Raw genomic sequence first — 7503 nt, forward strand, 5'->3', positions numbered from 1 at the left:
CTTATTGAAAAAGGTTTTAAAGTTACTTTTGAAAATGAATATTGCTTGATTAAGGATGCAGCAAATCAAGATATTTTCAAAGTAAAAATGAAAGGAAAAAGTTTTTCACTTAATCCTTTAGAGGAGAAGCAATCTGTTTTTGCTCTCAAAGAAGATGAAACACAGCTTTGGCACAAAAGAGTCGGTCACTATCATCATCAAGGGCTGCTACAACTAACGGAGTTGGCACTTGATTTTCCCAAGCTTAGTGAAGAAATCTCAAGCTGCAAAGCGTGTCATTTTGGAAAGCAAAATAGGAAGTCATTTCCCAAGTCATCTTGGAGAGCCACTAAAAAATTGCAGCTCATTCACACAGATGTTGCAGGTCCTCAGAGAACACCTTCTTTAAAAGGTAGTCTCTATTATATTGCTTTTATTGATGACTTCACCAGAATGTGCTGGATTTTTTTCTTGAAGTTTAAATCAGAGGTTGCTCATGTCTTTTGGAAGTTCAAGGCAAGAGTTGAAAATGAAAGTGGTTGCAAAATTCAAATGGTAAGGTCTGACAATGGGAAGGAGTATGTTTCGGCAGAATTTGACAAGTTTTGTGAAGATTCAGGCATAAAACATCAACTTACAGCTCCTTACACTCCTCAACAAAATGGAGTTAGTGAGAGGAGAAATAGATACATCATGGAGATGACAAGATGCATGCTGCATGAAAAGAGTTTGCCAAAGAAGTTTTGGGCAGAGGCAGCAAATACAGCTGTATTTCTTCAAAATAGGCTTCCCACAAAAGCATTGAAGGAAAAGACACCATTTGAGGCATGGTATGGGTACAAACCATCATTGAAATTTCTCAAAGTATTTGGTTGTTTGTGTTTCACTCATGTTCCACAGAGCAAGCGTGACAAACTTGATAGGAGAGCTTCACCGGGTGTCTTTATAGGCTATAGTTCTATCAGCAAAGCCTATAAAATTTTCCAACCACAAACTGGAAAGATTGTCGTGAGCAGGGATGTTCACTTCGAGGAAGATGAAGAGTGGAACTTTGATGATGCAGAGAAGAAAGGTCAGACCTTGGAAAAGATGAAATTCAAGTTTTTTGATTCAAGCATTGAAGAGGAAGATGACAGGCAGAATGAAATAGTAGATGATGCTTCCGTGAGAGGAACAAGGTTGCTTTCTGATATTTATGAAAGGTGCAATGTTGCTGTGTGTGAACCTGCAAACTATGCAGAAGCAAAGAAAGATCAAAGGTGGATAGCTGCAATGGAGGAGGAGTTGTCAATGATAGAGAAGAACAAAACTTGGATCCTTGTTGACAGACCTCAAGATAGGAAGGTAATTGGAGTTAAATGGGTGTTTAGAACCAAGCTTAATGCTGATGGCTCGATTAACAAGCACAAAGCCAGGCTTGTGGTTAAAGGGTATGCTCAAATCTTTGGTGTTGATTACTCTGATACTTTTGCTCCTGTTGCTAGAATGGACACAATCAGGTTACTATTTGCAATAGCTGCACAAAAGGGGTGGAAATTGTATCAGTTGGATGTCAAATCAGCTTTTTTGAATGGTGTCTTACAAGAAGAAATTTATGTTGAGCAGCCCGAAGGATGTGAGAAGCAAGGTGAAAGAAATAAAGTCTATCTTCTCAAGAAGGCTCTTTATGGTTTAAAACAAGCTCCAAGAGCTTGGTATAGCAAAATTGATGAACATTTACTGAGCTTGGGATTTTTGAAAAGTCTATCAGAATCAACCTTATATGTTAAGCACAATGGTACTAACATTCTTATTGTTTCACTGTATGTTGATGACCTACTGGTTACAGGAAACAATGCAGATCATATTCAAAATTTCAAATGGGAGATGATGAAGATGTTTGAAATGACAGATCTCGGGCTCATGTCCTACTTTCTTGGCATAGAGATCAAGCAAGGGCAAGGTGAAGTTTTCATTTGCCAGAAAAAATATGCAAAGGAAATACTAAAGAAGTTTAAGATGGATGAGTGTAAGGCTGTAAGCACTCCAATGAATCAAAAAGAGAAGTTGTGCAAAGAAGATGGTGCTGACAAAGTTGATGAAGGATATTTTAGGAGTTTAATTGGTTGCTTGATGTATCTCACAGCAACAAGACCTGATATTTTGAATGCTGTGAGTATTTTGTCTCGTTTCATGCATTGTGCAAGTGAATTACATCTTAAGGCAGCAAAAAGAGTGATACGATATGTCAAAGGCACAAGTGATTTTGGTGTTAAGTTCACTAGGGGCAAGGAGTTCAAACTGATTGGTTTTTCTGATAGTGATTGGGGAGGTTCCATTGATGATATGAGAAGCACTTTAGGTTACTGTTTTACTCTTAGCTCTGGTGTTTTCTCTTGGAGCTCGAAAAAGCAAGAGATTGTAGCCCAGTCCACTGCTGAAGCAGAATTTATTGCTGCAACAGCTACTGCCAATCAAGCTTTATGGCTGAGGAAAATTTTACTTGACCTTGATCTGGAGCAGAAGAAAAGCACGGAGATTCTTGTTGATAACAAAGCGGCTATTGCTATTTCTCATAATCCTGTGTTTTATAAGAAGACTAAACATTTTAACATCAAGTTATTTTTTTTAAGGGAAGTGCAGAAAAGTGGAGAGGTGATTCTTGTCTACTGCAAAACAGAAGATCAAGTTGCAGACATATTAACTAAACCGTTGCCTACTTGCAAGTTCGAGTTTCTAAGGTCAAAACTTGGTGTTTGCAACTCCTAAAGCAAGGAGGAGTGTTAAGAAAGTGCTTTAGGATTGAAACATGCTCATGTGTGTTTATCTTTGTTAAGTTAATTTAGTCCAAGTTTGTTCCTATTTCTTAGGAATTAGTCATTCATGATTTGTAATCATGGAGAAAGTCTAGGGTCATGTTGATTAGTGGAGAAAGTTTAGGGTCATGATGTTAGTGGAGAAAGTTTAGGGTCATGATGTTAGTGGGTAGTTATTTTTAAGACTTTAAATACTGTATTTTTCTTTGAATGTAATTGAAATGAATTTGTCTTCAATTTTCCATTGCAATATTTATTTTTACTCTAGAAAATAACAGAGGCTTTAACTTGAAATGGATTGAGTAGACTATAATAGCCTCTTCAAGCTTTTGGAGAGTATGTTATGAAAATGGAAAAAGCATTATTTTGAATCGTTTTAATAAGATTTGGGGTTGTGATGGTCAATCTTGTCTGGTTTGATTTTCTTTCGCTGCCATGCTTTGCTATACACGGTTTGTTTTGCCTTATGAAGTAATCAAAGGAGGAGCTTGTTACTACAGTTTGATAAACTCATTTTATTAGAAGCAAAATTTGTATAAAGTTTATTGGATTACATTGTTATGTGATAGGCAGTAGATTTTGTACGATATTTTTTTCCTTAATTTGTTAGCGTGACTTTGCAATTTTCATGGTTTGCCTTTGGGGTTTCAAGCTTAGGGATTATTGTTTAAGCCTCATCCTTCTTTTTTGTAATAAGACCTTTTTGTTTTTTCCTTGTAAAATTGTTCCTATGGCGATAAATTAAACATATGGTTGGATTTTGTGAGAAGCAAATCCCATTGAAAACTTGGGATGAGTTTTTGATGTTGTATTGAGGAGAGTTTGATCAAAAACCTTGAAAAAATTTACTTATGGAAGTGATGTGATCCTCACACTTGAGGAAGCATAAGGAGATTTCATATAATGCTTGGAGAAGCGATAATTATAGAAATAAGGGGAGCTCAAACTTTTAGAAAAAACCTAAATTAAAACTAGAAGAGTAAATCATATATAAGTCATCGAAAAATAACTATATCAATTAAGTGTTTTCTAGTTGCTAACTTTTTGTATATAGTAAAGTTTCTTTCCATTTGGGTACATAATCTCTCGCATGAAAGTCATATTGCAACACAATTTGGTTACCAATTTTTATCGTACTATTTTTAGTGTTATTCTATGACATTACCCTATTTGTACCGTAGTTGTCTGGTTAAGAACATCAAATTTTATCTACTTTATTTACTCCAAACAATCTACTAAAAAGTTACTACCAACAACAAATTAGGAACAATAAACACTAATCTTATATGGAATATCCCAAACAAAATGGAGTGAACAGATGCCCAATTATGAATTATTTGGATTCTAACCGTAATTGTTTAAAAAGAAAAACATATATATAACAAAATAAAATAGAACTGAGAAAAACAAGAAAAAGAAAAAAAAGCAAATCCACCGATTGTATTTTCTTTCGCGGATTCCCAGGAAACAAACAGAAAATTGGAGCAGTGGGAATCAGACAATGGTCATATCTATTCCTTGTTGTAATTATACCTTTTCATATGTTGTCTTATTCTCTCAAATTCCATTTATATTCATACTCCAAACCCCCTTACCCTGAAAACAAATATAATTAAAGACTTTTAAAAAACATATAAAAAAAAAATGAAACTAATACTATGGTTCAATCAAACCATGCAGACATGAAAAGGTAACATAATGTCCCCTATCTAAATATTTCCATATATCAGCTTTCATATATATATATATAAATTATAATTTTGATTCTTTTAAGCAAGAACTGTACACTCTAAACACCCATTGTTTTGTGTAAGAGTCTCGTTAAGAATGAGAGGAAGATGTTATATGAAAAACACCTTTTTGAATAATCAAAGAATGACTTAAGGAAGATGTCAAAGATGCAATATAGTATGTATCATTTTATTCTCAAAGGTTGTGATAAAAATATATACAAATAAAAAACTTTTTAAGAACAAAAAAAATATCAGAATCAATCAAGATATCAATATTAGGGTTAGGTCGTTGTTATCTAGTTGCTAATTTTTCTAGTTCGAAAATTTTGAAACGAGTCCATGTATCGATGAGATGCATGTTTCTAAATATTAAAATCATTTTACTTTTAAGTGAGATGAGTTTGATAATGAGAATTTTTTACTTCTAAATTAATTATAGCAGGCAATTTTGTAAATTAAAACAAACATAGAGAATTGAACATAAAAATGTAAGCAAAATTAAGTTTGTCCAATTAATATTAAAACAAAATTGAAATAATGAGGGTCTGACACAAAACATCATTTTCTTTATCTTTCTTTCAATTCAGAGAGACTTTATCTTTCTCTCCATTAAATGTAAGTCAAAGTGCAGAAGCTATGTATATAGTGTAGTGATTAAAAATAGGAAATAGAATATATATATAAGTGTTTTATTAATTCTCAGGGTTTTCATTTTATATATAGGGAAATGGGGCACGGTTTACTTTTAGGGATATGGAGCAGAGTTTTTCCTTTTATTATTATTATTTTTTAAAAAAATGGTTTCTTATATATCTATGTTCTCCAGGTATGGTCATGAAATACATCAGCGAAATTTAAAATCGTAATAGTACGACCTTCACGTATTTAATTTATTAGGTTTTGGACATAGATACTCTTATCATTCATATATATATATATATATGAAGAGAGTGGTCATTTAAAAAATATAATAAAATGGCAAAATATTTATGGAACAATATCAAATGTCGTTAATAATGTGGGTAATATATTTGGCAACAACATGCATAATATATTTGTTATACGATCGTTTATATCTAGTTGTTTAGATTTTGATAATCAAATCTAAACGATTTATTTTTTTTTTTCAATTTTATCGTTTAATTTGGTTAGATTGTTTAGATTTGGACATATGATCCTTTAGATTTGATCCTTTAGATTTGGCCATTTAGATTTGGCTATCTCAAATCGAAACGACTTTTTTTCAAAATTCCGTACACCATCGTTTAAATTTGATCTAAACGAATTTTTTCAATATTTTTTTGGTACACGGTCGTTTAGATTTGTTTCTAGGATCGTTTATTTTTTCAAGATTCTTTAGTATACGATCGTTTAAATTTGTCTAAATGATTTTTTTTAATTCTTTTGGTACACAATCGTTTAGATTTGTTTACATAATCATTTAGATTTAACTACTATAATTTAAATAATTTTTTTTCAAGATTATACACGATCTTTTAGATTTGATTACCAAATCTAAACGACGTAAAAAAATGATGGAAAGAAATTGCAGCGAAAAAAAAAAAGAGGAAAGACGATAGAAAGAAGTCGCAAAGAAGAGGAGAAAAAAAACGAAATGACAAATCTAGAATATTTAAAAAATTATTAACTTTGTTATATGGCCGTAAATATTTTAGTAGTTTGTTATATTTATAAAAATTTTCCATATATACATACTAAATATATGTGTTGTTTTAGCCTAAATTACAAAAAAAAAAAAAAAATCATCCTTAAACTTTGTATTTTGTATTAAAAATAAAATACTCCAAAACTTTCAAAATTTTCAAAAATGTCCTTAAATTTAAAAAAAAAATTAAAAATACTCTTATAGTTAGCTTTTGACGGAGATCGATGAAGTTTTGTTTAAAAAATACTCCTAAACTATTGAAAAGTTTGATAAACAACCGTAAACTTAAAAAAAAAATTAAAAAAAAATTCATTGTTTCAAATTTTAAACAAATTTTCTTACCGATCAAAGTAAAAATCAAAATTTACGTTAAATCATAGTTTTAAATTTATTTAGTTATTAACAGACAATATAACGATATTTCACAAACACAATCAATCTCAATAGTTATTGTTGTAATTATAATTTAGCTAATTGTCAAATAAAATGATGGACTATTAATACACAATGATATTTTGATAGATCTATTGGTATGAGATATTTTTATTTGGCTAGTTATTGTTTTAGTATGTTTGAAGAATACTTTTTTAAAACTTCGAGAGACTTTGTAAATTTTATGTTTTAATCAAGTTTTAAAATATTGATGTTGATGAATATATAGAAACAAAAAATTCAAAAAAATAAATTAGTAAATAAATAATTTATTATTTTCAAATAAGTAAACATATCTATTATTATTAATATATTATTATTTATATTGTACTTGCACTACGATAATTTTTGGCAATTCCGACATTTTTTATCCTAACGCGGCATTTTACGTGGGCAAAAACATGTTTATCCCGACGAAGTTCTAATTCGTCGGCAAAGTTTTAGAAATCCATACACATTTTATACATATTTATGCCGATGCAAGATTTGTACATATGACAACGCAAACAACGTCGTCCACAGTTTTACAAAAGAAAAACCGATACATTTTTATACATATTTATGCCGACACAAGAATTATACATATGACGACACAAAAAATATCGGCATATGTTTTAAAAATGAGAAACTCATACATTTTTTTACATAATTATGTCAACGCAAATTTTTATATATGGCGACTCAAAAAAACGTCGGCGTAAATTTTAAAAACAAAAAATCCATAATTTTCTTACATAATTATGCCAACAAAATAATTATACATATCTCGACACAAAAGACGTTGACATAATTTTTTTATTAAAATAATAAAATTAATATCAATTAACATATATTTCTTTTTAAAAAAACCTTATTTTTAATTACCTAATTCCCGTCCCCCTAGTCCCACAATTTCCCT

The sequence above is a fragment of the Cucumis melo genome, chromosome 6 (genome assembly GCF_025177605.1).
Source record: "Cucumis melo cultivar AY chromosome 6, USDA_Cmelo_AY_1.0, whole genome shotgun sequence".
NCBI classification, from domain to species: domain Eukaryota; kingdom Viridiplantae; phylum Streptophyta; class Magnoliopsida; order Cucurbitales; family Cucurbitaceae; genus Cucumis; species Cucumis melo.